The sequence below is a fragment of the Vanellus vanellus genome (assembly GCF_965231255.1).
Source record: "Vanellus vanellus genome assembly, contig: HAP1_SCAFFOLD_532, whole genome shotgun sequence".
Lineage (NCBI taxonomy): Eukaryota > Metazoa > Chordata > Aves > Charadriiformes > Charadriidae > Vanellus > Vanellus vanellus.
In genome coordinates, this window is record NW_028126715.1 from 1 (window position 1) to 12,208 (window position 12,208).

A 12,208-nucleotide genomic window follows, 5' to 3' on the forward strand; every position below is an offset into this window, starting at 1 on the left:
GGGGGGGGGTAGATGCTTACAAAATCAGACGCGATCGGCTCTTCTGCTTCTTTCTCCCCTCTGGTTTGTGGTTTGAGTACCAGACTAGGACCAATGGTTCATCCCAAGCTGAGGAGGAACCAAGTTACGATCTGCCTAAGAAAGGTCTACCTCAGGTCACAACCGCGCTCCGGGACTTCAGCCGCCTCCATCCCGCCTCTCTTCAGCACTCGGGGGTTTTTTTTTCCGCATCAGAAGGGACAAGCGCCTGCGTGCAACCCCTCCCGTGCATCTGCCCCCCCTCCCCCTTATGAAGGACGTTGCGTCCAAATGTTTTGTGTGAGAGAGACGCGTCTCGGCAGAAACCAGCTGATTAGATCTGCTGTGTCACACACAGCAAAACCCACATCGCCCCACCACCCCCTTTATCTCCTTAGGCCATCTCTGACCTTATCCTATATTTCCCCCCCCCCCCCCCGTTAGCAACGCTTGCACACCACTTCACTTCTCAACCGAAACATCCCGGCATAGGCCAGGTGGATCTCTAGGGCACGGACAACAGAAGCTGGGACCAAAATTAAGGCAGCCGGCTGACTCCCAAATTGCCCGAGTCTAAGCTGGTTTTCCAGGAAGAAGAAAGGAAGAGGTCAGCGGTTTTGGGACCCGCTGCCTTCTCTCCGCGGTGAGACAGGAGTTTGACGGGTGGAGATGGTGGTTTCCGGCAGCGCAGCGTGCCAGGAAGAGCCCGTCGAGGTCTGGGTGATATTTGGGTTTTTAACATGAGAAAGAAAGACGCCAAACCAGAAACCCAAACACCCCCCCCCCCCCAAAAAAAAAAAAAAAAACGCAGCACGAACAAGTTTCTGGTTTTATTTTTGCTTTGAGGAGGAGGCTGCTGGGGTTTCAGTTCTTCCAACGTACCTCTTGGAAGTTCTGTTGCAAAGAAGTGAAAATATTTTTTTAACCAGGGTTAAAATAATTTTTTTCATTTTTTTCTTTTTTCTTTTTTTATTTTTATTTTCTTTTTTCTTTTTTCTTTTTTTCTTTTTTCTTTTTTCTTTTTTCTTTTTTTCTTTTTTCTTTTTTCTTTCTTCTTTTTTCTTTTTTCTTTTTTCATTTTTTTTCTTTTTTCCTTTTTTCATTTTTTTATTTTTCTTTTTTTATTTTTTTCCTTTTTTCCTTTTTTCTTTTTTCTTTTTTCTTTTTTCTTTTTTCTTTTTTCTTTTTTCTTTTTTCTTTTTCATTTTTTCCTTTTTTCATTTTTTTTATTTTTTCTTTTTTTCTTTTTTTCCTTTTTTCATTTTTTTTTTTTTTTCTTTTTTTCTTTTTTTCCTTTTTTCTCCTTTTTTCTTTTTTCTTTTTTCTTTTTTCTTTTTTCTTTTTCTTCTTTTTTCTTTTTTCTTTTTTTTCTTTTTTTCCATTTTTTCTTCTTTTCTTTTTTCTTTTTTTATTTTTTCATTTTTTTATTTTTTGATTTTTTGATTTTTTCCTTTTTTCTTTTCCCTTTTTTCTTTTTTCTTTTTTCTTTTTTTATTTTTTTCATTTGTTTTCTTTTTTCTTTTGTTTCATTTTTTCTTTTTTCTTTTTTCTTTTTTTTCCATTTTTTTCATTTTTTCATTTTTTTCTTTTTTCTTTTTTTTCTTTTTTTCATTCTTTTCTTTTTTTCTTCTTTTCTTCTTTTCTTTTTTTCTTTTTTTTTCTTTTATTTTTTCATTTTTTTCCTTTTTTTTTTTCAATATTTTTTTAACAGGCTTGAAAAGAAAAACGTGCATTTGGGTTGACTTGGCAGACTTGTCTGTAGCCGTCAAAGGGGAAGCGATGTGATTTTTTCGGTGCAGTTTGTTAGTTGTGAATAGAGACGGGAGCCACCCGGATGGGCGTTACAGGGCTTCGCCAGACTGTGGGTACCTCTCGGTTTGCTCTATTAACGACTTGGCGTTGGGCCACCACCTCGGTGAGTGGCCAGTGGCTAACGAAATACGCCTTCTGTATATATGATTCTACACAACATTACATAATTGATATCGCAACATTACGTAATCGCTATCACAACATTACGCAATTGATGTTTCTGTCGCAATTGATGTTTCTGTCGCAATTGATGTTTCTGTCACAATTGATGTTTCTCTCACAACTGATGTTTCTCTCACAACTGATGTTTCTCTCACAATTGATGTTTCTCTCACAACTGATGTTTCTCTCACAATTGATGTTTCTCTCACAATTGATGTTTCTGTCACAACTGATGTTTCTCTCACAATTGATGTTTCTGTCGCAATTGACGTTTCTCTCACAATTGATGTTTCTCTCACAATTGATGTTTCTCTCACAATTGATATTTCTGTCACAATTGATATTTCTCTTACAATTAATTTTTCTGTCGCAATTGATGTTTCTGTCGCAATTGATATTTCTGTCACAATTGATGTTTCTCTCACAATTGATGTTTCTGTCGCAATTGATGTTTCTGTCGCAATTGATGTTTCTCTCACAATTGATGTTTATCTCACAATTGATGTTTCTGTCGCAATTGATATTTCTCTCACAACTGATGTTTCTCTCACAATTGATGTTTCTCTCACAATTGATGTTTATCTCACAATTGATGTTTCTGTCGCAATTGATATTTCTGTCGCAATTGATGTTTCTGTCGCAATTGATGTTTCTCTCGCGATTGATGTTTCTCTCACAATTGATGTTTCTGTCACAATTGATATTTCTGTTGCAATTGATGTTTCTCTCACAATTGATGTTTATCTCACAATTGATGTTTCTGTCGCAATTGATATTTCTCTCACAACTGATGTTTCTCTCACAATTGATGTTTCTCTCACAATTAATGTTTATCTCACAATTGATGTTTCTGTCGCAATTGATATTTCTCTCACAACTGATGTTTCTCTCACAATTGATGTTTCTCTCACAATTGATGTTTATCTCACAATTGATGTTTCTGTCGCAATTGATATTTCTCTCACAACTGATGTTTCTCTCACAATTGATGTTTCTCTCACAATTGATGTTTATCTCACAATTGATGTTTCTGTCGCAATTGATATTTCTGTCGCAATTGATGTTTCTGTCGCAATTGATGTTTCTCTCGCGATTGATGTTTCTCTCACAATTGATGTTTCTGTCACAATTGATATTTCTGTTGCAATTGATGTTTCTCTCACAATTGATGTTTCTCTCACATTGATATTTCTGTCACAATTGATATTTCTGTTGCAATTGAAGTTTCTCTCACAATTGATGTTTCCCTCACAATTGATGTTTCTCTCACAATTGATGTTTCTCTCACAATTGATATTTCTGTCGCAATTGATGTTTCTCTCACAATTGATGTTTCTCTCACAATTGATGTTTCTCTCACATTGATATTTCTGTCACAATTGATATTTCTGTTGCAATTGATGTTTCTCTCACAATTGATGTTTCTCTCACAATTGATGTTTCTGTCGCAATTGATATTTCTGTCACAGTTGATGTTTCTCACAATTGATGTTTCTCTCACAACTGATGTTTCCCTCACAACTGATGTTTCTCTCACAATTGATGTTTATCTCACAATTGATGTTTCTGTCGCAACTGATGTTTCTCTCACAATTGATATTTCTGTCGCAATTGATGTTTCTGTCGCAATTGATGTTTCTCTCGCGATTGATGTTTCTCTCACAATTGATGTTTCTCTCACATTGATATTTCTGTCACAATTGATATTTCTGTCACAATTGATGTTTCTCTCACAATTGATGTTTCTCTCACAATTGATATTTCTGTCGCAATTGATGTTTCTGTCGCAATTGATGTTTCTCTCGCGATTGATGTTTCTCTCACAATTGATGTTTCTGTCACAATTGATATTTCTGTTGCAATTGAAGTTTCTCTCACAATTGATGTTTCTCTCACAACTGATGTTTCTCTCACAACTGATGTTTCTCTCACAACTGACGTTTCTCTCGCGATTGATGTTTCTGCCTGGCGAACTCTTAAGTGTTTCTCTGAAGTCTCCCGGTTCTTCATTCTTCAGTAGTCCCAAAAGCTCGTGACCTTTCAGCTGACTCCTATCGTTCCGTTCCAGGCCCTCTTCTGAAGCTGTAGCTCAGATTCTGCTCACCACAGCCTCTCATCTTCTTCAAACATCGAAATCCACCTACGGACCTCTTAGAAAAACTCCAGCTCTTCCATTAGCTTACGCTTACTCCCCGCCTCTTCCAGATGTCGAAGCTTTATAAATCGCTCCCTGTGGGTTAATCGCTCGTTTCCGACCCCCTTCTCGCGTTCTCCTTTCTGACTGACTCCTCTCCTTTCTGCTGACTCAGCTTGGCTGGCTGTCAGGCCTCAGGCCAGCCGCCGTCAGCGCTGTCCGAGGGATAAACGAGCAGCGCCTGCGTAATTCCCGGGGTACTGCCCTCCGGCTCCTGCGTTCCATGAATCGACCTCATACGATTACGTCTCTTCTTCAGCCGCTCGATGATCGTTCTCAACACAGATATACAAAAATCTGAGGCACTTAAATCACTTCGAAGCTTATTTCTTTTACAACTACTTATTTCTTCTACAATTACTTATTTCGTTTACAATTAATTATTTCTTTTACAATTACTTATTTCATTTAAAATTACTTATTTCATTTACAATTACTTATCTCTTTTACAATTACTTATTTCTTTTACAATTACTTATTTCGTTTACAATTATTTATTTCATTTACAATTACTTATTTCATTTAATTACTTATTTCATTTACAATTACTTATTTCGTTTACAACTACTTATTTCATTTACAATTATTTATTTCATTTACAATTACTTATTTCTTTTACAATTACTTCTTTATTTTACAATCACTTATTTTGTTTTATTACTTATTTCATTTAGAATTACTTATTTCCTTTACAATTACTTATTTTCTTTAATTACTTATTTCATTTACAATTACTTATTTCTTTTACTATTACTTATTTCATTTAATTACTTATTTCATTTACAATTACTTATCTCTTTTACAATTATTTCGTTTACAATTACTTATTTCATTTACAATTACTTATTTCTTTTACAATTACTTCTTTATTTAACAATTACTTATTCCGTTTAGTTACTTATTTCATTTACAATTACTTATTTCTTTTACTATTACTTATTTCATTTAATTACTTATTTCTTTTACAATTACTTATTTCATTTACAATTACTTATTTCGTTTACATTTACTTATTTCATTTACAATTACTTATTCCTTTTACAATTACTTATTTCTTGTACTATTTCATTTACAATTACTTATTCCTTTTGCAATTACTTATTTCTTTTACTATTACTTATTTTGTTTAATTACTTATTTTGTTTACAATTATTTATTTCATTTACAATTACTTTTTTCTTTTACGATTACTTATTCCTTTTACAATTACTTATTTCATTTACAATTACTTATTTCGTTTACATTTACTTATTTCATTTACAATTACTTATTCCTTTTACAATTACTTATTTCTTTCACTATTACTTATTTCTTTTACAATTACTTATTTTGTTTAATTACTTATTTCTTTCACTATTACTTATTTTGTTTACAATTACTTATTCCTTTTACAATTACTTATTTCTTTTACTATTACTTATTTTGTTTAATTACTTATTTTGTTTACAATTACTTATTTCATTTACAATTACTTATTTCTTTTACTATTACTTATTTTGTTTACAATTACTTATTTCGTTTACAATTACTTATTTTGTTTACAATTATTAATTTCATTTACAATTACTTATTTCTTTTACAATTACTTTTTTCATTTGCAATTACTTATTTCCTTTAATTACTTATTTCATTTAATTACTTATTTCGTTCACAATTACTTACTTCTTTTACACTGGGCTAGGGGCGGGAGTTACCTAAAGCCACAGAACCCGTAAGCTCAAACCCAACCTGGGCTGGCAGCCCAGAAAGCTGCCCCCATCCCCGGGCTGCATCCCCAGCAGCGTGGCCAGCGGGGTGGTGGGGTGGGGGAATTCTGCCCCTCCGCTCTCGTGACACCACCCCAGGAGTATTGCCTCCGGCTCTGGGGCCAACAACAGAAGAAGGACAGGGACCTGTTGGAGCGGGGCCAGAGTGGGGCCACAAAGATGCTGCCGGGCTTGGAGCCCCTCTGCTGAGAGGACAGGCTGGGAGAGTTGGGGGTGCTCAGCCTGGAGAAGAGAAGGCTCCGGGGAGACCTTATAGCAGCTTTCCAGCATCTGAAGGACGCCTACAAGAAGGCTGGAGAGGGACTTTTTACAAGGGCGTGGAGTGACAGGACGAGGGGGAAACGGCTTCAAACTGGAAGAGGGGAGATTTAGATGAGATATCAGGAAGAAATTTTCCACTTTGAGGGTGGTGAGGCACTGGCCCAGGTTGCCCCGAGAAGCTGTGGAGGCCCCATCCCTGGAGGCGTTGAAGGCCAGGTTGGACGGGGCTGGGAGCAACCTGGGCTGGGGGGAGGTGCCCAGGACAGAGGCGTTGGAATTAGATGATCTTTAAGGTCCCTTCCAGCTCTAACCATTGTGTGATTCTGTGAAAGGCTTTTCGGGGAACTGTGGGCACACGTCCAACTGATTTGGGGCTTAAATATCAGCTTTGAGTCAGCTTTGTTTCCTGCCGGGGGCGGGGGGAGGGGGAAAAGACGGCGGGCGGGGTGAAGTCCTAGCCTGATGTGTTGCGCGGGGTCGATGTGATGAATTACCGCTTCCCGGCCGGAGAAGCAGAACCCGGAATCCTGGTTCCGGTCCTGGGTTTGGCTGGGATGGAATTAGTTTTCTTCATAGCAACCCGTAAGGTGGCGTTTCGGATTTGTGACTAAAAGACGGATGATAATCCATCAGAGCTTTGGTTATTGCTGACAGCGTTTGCACAGTGTGAAGGTAGTTTTGGGGGTTGTTTTTTTTTTTTTTTCTATTTTCCTCTTTCCATCACGTATTCAACCGTTTTATCGCAATCTGTGAGTTGTCTTTGTCTTTGCTCTTCCCATCCTGCTGGGATTTGGGGGGGAGGGGAGCACGTGGCCGGACAGGGCCAACCCAACACAGCTTCCCAGGCCCTCCTCATCTCCAATCCAAGCAACGACCCCCACCTCCTCGCTGGCCAGAAACCCAAAGATTCCTTTCGGCAGCCTGGTATTTGACGCAGCTAGACCTCAAGAGCTCGTCTTGTCCTGCACGGTGGCTCACCACCACCCTTCTTCCCCGCTCGGACCCACGATCCCGTCCTTCCTAACCCCGTAAGGTCTCCAGCAGCCCCATTATTTTTAGGTTTCCCCATATCGCTTCCCAGTGCCCATATCAACCGACTGCTTGTCGATTCACCGAATCGCTTCTAACAGAAGAAATAATCTACTCCCACACGTGTTGCATGCAGCTAAAAGATAATTTCGGAGGCGCGTTGAGGTTTGTAGATTCTTTTTTTTTTTTTTTTTTCCCCCCGTGAGCGGCCTCATTGTCAGGTGAGATTGTTTTCACAGGTTTTCTCCGTGACCAGTCCAGGTTTTCCACGCCGAGGCGGCACAAAAAGGAGCTGTGACCTACGTGAACCCATGGCGCGGTGGAGGGGCGGCCCTCTTGACCGATGGCCACAAGGGGCAGGACTCCGTAGGGCCGTTGCTGCGGAAGTGACTTCTTTTCTCTCCTTTTTGCAGCCTCCTCCCTCTTGTCGTCCCAACGCCCCTCTCTCACAGCTTTCCTCCACCTTCTACCGTTGGCTGTGTCCTCTGCGGGTAAGTGCAGCTTTACCTCTCGCGAGATGCTCTGCGGCTGAACCGAGCCTTTGGCAACGAGGCGAGGATCTGCAAAATGGAGGGAACGCGTCGTTTTCTTTTTCCTCTCTCTTTTCCACCCCCCAAATCCTTTCTTTCTTCCCCAGACCTTCTGCCAACCCCGACGCTCTCCACAGACGCCGGCTATAATTTCTATTATGAAGGAGAACGCGTCGCTATTCTCTGCTTGGCTCCGACGATGAGGAAAATAGGCGGATTTCGGTTCTTCAATCAAACTGGGGAACAAATTGACCTGCAAGCACCTTTCTCCCACCCGACTGCCTGGCTCCAGCTCACAGCCACCAAAGCATCTGCTGGGGAGTACACGTGCATGTACTTTGTGGAGGACTCCGGACAAGAAATACCTTCCAATAGGAGCCTTCCTCTTTCAGTTAAGGTTCATGGTAGGTTGGTCTTGTCTGGATGGCTCGGGTACCATCAGCCCAGACACCGCGCGCCTCCCTTTAGAGCATGATCTTGTCCAACGGCCCTGTCATGTGGTTGCCAACGGACGGATGAAGTCGCCCTGGCTTCTCACAAGCTCCTTTCGTGCTCCTGGATTTCTCTGAGAAAGCGGGAATAAGTTGGCCTAAAGGTTGGGTGGCCTCCAAGAGGTCTGATGGCAGCGAGCCTCCCCAAGCCTTTCATGAGGGTTTGGCCTATTTGGGGCACGTGAAAATACTTATTTTCTGCACTTCAGTGAAGAAACTGCTCAAGCTGCTTTGAATTCTTGTATCTGAGAATCATAGGGGGTTTTGCTTCTGCCCATGGTTCAAGAAGGGGATAGAAAAGACAACCACGAGTGTCCCGTCTGTCGTCCCCCCCCCCCCCCCCCAGAAGCTGTTCTGTAGTTCAAGGGTCTGTATTTACCCCAGTAATAGTCAGAAGAATAATTAACTTCTTTTCTAGTCCCTTTGTCGAGGCTGAGTCATGACATTGGGAAAAATCATGGGTATTGTGCACGGGTCCTGATGTCAATAAATGGACGATTGGTTGGGTTATGTGTCGTTTGGGTTGTTTTGTTTTTTTTTTCCAGCTGCTCCCATTGCCCCAACTTTATCCGTGGATCCTCAGCAAGAGGTCTATAGATACGGGGACTACGTCAAGCTACTCTGCTCCATCCCCTCGTTTCCAGCCTACGTTCGAGAAGTCCAGTACTATGCGGACTTTGGACTTGCAGCCTCCATCCCAGTACCAAACGTGAGGAACTACAGCTATGACATCAGGATCACAGGAGAGGAGCGCTCCGGGTCTTACAGTTGTGCCTATTTTGTCATTCAGTCTAGACGTCCCGTTCGCTCCGAAAAGAGCCGCTGGGTCAATGTCACTGTGATAAGTGAGTTTTCAAACCCTTCGTCACTTGAGCATCCAGTAACCACCGGCCCATCATTAGTTAATTCCTTCCCTGTGTGCTTGCCTATGAATTCACCCATCCCTTCCTGTCCTATGACCATCCACCTCTCTGCCTCGGCGTCTCTCTCTCCGTCACGAAATGAGCTCATTGCCACACCTGCCCACGCTTTTATGGACAAAAATAAGGGCAGATACTGGAGGAGAAAAAAAAAAACGTCTCAATCAAAAGATGGTTTTATTACCTTCTCTGGCTTTTCTGATGAGACCACCACAACTTGCGACAACAATCCGTCGTTCTCCTGGGTGGGTTTGCACCATAGCTTCCCAAGAGCTAAGCATCTAACCATCTCCCAGGGACCACTACAGCTGATTTGGAGTATGTGGTAGGGTGGCCAACAAAGCTCACTGTCTTATTTGTAGGCCCGTCCATCTGTTAGCTGATATTTTGTCACAATCTGGACGTCCATTGACTCCCACGCCCGTTGCCAAGATTACCACCATAGAGGGGCTTTGCAGAGCTGGAGGGAGATTCACCTCCTTCCCTCTAAGATGGGGTTAGCTATTGATGGGCTCGGTCACGGTAGGAGTCATCATCTCTGTTACGGGGAAAGGTCGCGTCATGGTAAAGTTGCCGTTGATTCCTTCCCAGGCCATAAAATGAGCTGGATTCGGGAGATCATCGTTGGAGGTTCCTTCTTTACCATCAATGGCCTCATCTTTTTCTTCTCCCACCGCCTGATGAAGAGAAGAGGTAAATATTTCACTTTCTTTGACTCTCAGAAAATGACCCAGTTTGACTGTTATTCCACCTTCCTTTCCAAATTAAAATTAAATTTCCAAATTAAAAAAAAAAGGAAACAAACAAACGCTTTGTTCAAAGCCCTTTTCGGGAGGTCGTTCTGGACAGAGAATTTGAACAGCATGGCTCTTCGCTCTCCTTCCTCCTTTCATCCCCAAATTTGCCTCCCTCGGAGGGCAAAGACTGAAAAGACACCATTTCTGATGCTGCTGCTTCCCTTATCTGCAGATCTGGAAGAGGGATTCCGGGTGGATTAACGAGACGAACGAGAAGAAAAACGCCCCGAAGGTTTTGCTCCATTTAGCCAACGCAATCCACCTCCCTCGGGCCCTGCCTGTTTCCTCCATGTCTGCCTCAGAGTCTCCAGGAGGCGGAAGTGGTGCATCATCAACCGGCCCGCTTTTCCTTGCTCCTTTCCTCTGTGCAGACCCACGTGCCTTCCAACGGGCCTTGGGTCCGTCTGAATAAAGCTGGATGTTGCGTTTGGGTCTTGTGGGTTTCGTGGAAAGATGCGTATTTCCACGCTCCTTCCCGAAAGGCGTGCTCGCGTTTGTGCGCCTGCCGCTGCTCCATCTCACCCCTCGTCCCACCGTGTTCCCGTTACCCCTTGGTCATATTCGTATCCGAAATTCAGCCTCCTTTGGGGTTTTAATCGCTGGACTGTGCAGTCCAACGGAAGGAGACGGGTTTGGGGAGGAGGACGCATGCGCAGATCCGTCCCTTGCCCTTCTGGCTTGCTTGCCTTGGCTGTCCAGGTCCAACACATATCGTGTCTGTGTGGGTCATACCTTCTGGTTTGCATCTGTAGAGGGCTGATGTCTTGGGGAGAGGACCACAGGGCAGGAGGGGTGTGACAAGAGGTCACATTTAAGCGGCGAAGCGCAGTGGGGGGGTCAGACCCCTTCGTTCAGCATCTGCTGCCAAAGGAGAGTAGACAGCCCACCCCAGCACAGGAGCACATCATCTCCTCCCTGGACGGACGCGGCGTAAATCGGACCCGTCCAATGGGGCTGAATTCCACTTGGTACGAGGTGGCTCTCCTTGTGTGGGGGAAGACGGTGTTTTTCTAAGGTTAGGAACTGGGGCGGGGGGCAGGTAGAGACCAAACTCTGTGTTTTTCCCAATGAGGGCTGCGGAGGAGCACCAGCCAGCGATGGGTAAAACCCTTCGGCGTTTGCCTTTCCCACCACCCTCACCATTCCCTGTTTTCCTAAAGTACCAAATCGTGGCAGAAAACCTTGAAAAGACACTTCGGCTTTTATGATGAAGCTGTCCAGGGTGTAGGAAGGTTTTCCTTCCTCCTCTCTTTCATCACGTCCCACGGAGTGGGAACCAACCCCAGGTTCCAGTATAGGATGGGGAGCTACCTGTTAGAGAGCAGCGTAGAGGAAAGGGACCTGGGGGTCCTGGTGGACAGCAGGATGACCATGAGCCAGCACTGTGCCCTTGTGGCCAAGAAGGCCAATGGCATCCTGGGCTGTATTGGAAGGGGGATGGTTAGTAGATCGAGAGAGGTCCTTCTTCTCCTCTACTCTGCCCTGGTGAGACCGCATCTGGAATATTGTGTCCAGTTCTGGGCCCCTCAGTTCAAGAAGGACAGAGCTGCTGGAGAGAGTCCAGCGTAGGGCAACTAAGATGATTAAGGGAGTGGAGCATCTCCCTTATGAGGAAAGACTGAGGGAGCTGGGTCTCTTTAGTTTGGAGAAGAGGAGACTGAGGGGTGATCTTATTAGCGTCTATAAATATATAAAGGGGGAATGTCAGGAGGATGGAGCCAGGCTCTTCTCAGTAGCGACCAGTGATAGGACAAGGGGTAATGGATTCAAGCTGGAACACAAGAGGTTCCACTTAAATTTGAGAAGAAACTTCTTCTCAGTGAGGGTGACAGAGCACTGGCACAGGCTGCCCAGGGAGGTTGTGGAGTCTCCTTCTCTGGAGACATTCAAAACTCGCCTGGACGCCTTCCTGTGCAACCTCATCTAGGTGTTCCTGCTCCGACAGGGGGATTGGACTAGATGATCTTTTGAGGTCCCTTCCAATCCCTAGCATACTGTGATACTGTGATACTGTGATACTGTGATACTGTGATACTGTGATACTGTGAGTGACCCAACAGGCCACTCCTGGTGCACACAGGAGACGTAAAAGAGGCATAAAGCCACTCTTTTGAGCATTTTCTCAGGGTTTGAAATTTAGGAGCGGGCTGGAGCTGGAGTGCCAAGAGCTGCGAGTTTTGTTCAATCACCCCGACCTTCCAATTCATCCATCCATCCATCCATCCATC

At 43.2% G+C, this 12,208-nt stretch overlaps 1 long non-coding RNA gene across 1 annotated transcript; it reads left to right on the top strand.

The window, feature by feature from the left end:
• Window positions 1-7,588: 7,588 nt before the first annotated feature.
• LOC309685814 lies at window positions 7,589-9,016 on the top strand. The gene is made up of 3 exons (XR_014270495.1): window positions 7,589-7,733; window positions 7,880-8,176; window positions 8,809-9,016. It is a non-coding gene; the product is annotated as an uncharacterized lncRNA (long non-coding RNA).
• The last annotated feature ends 3,192 nt before the right edge of the window (window positions 9,017-12,208 follow it).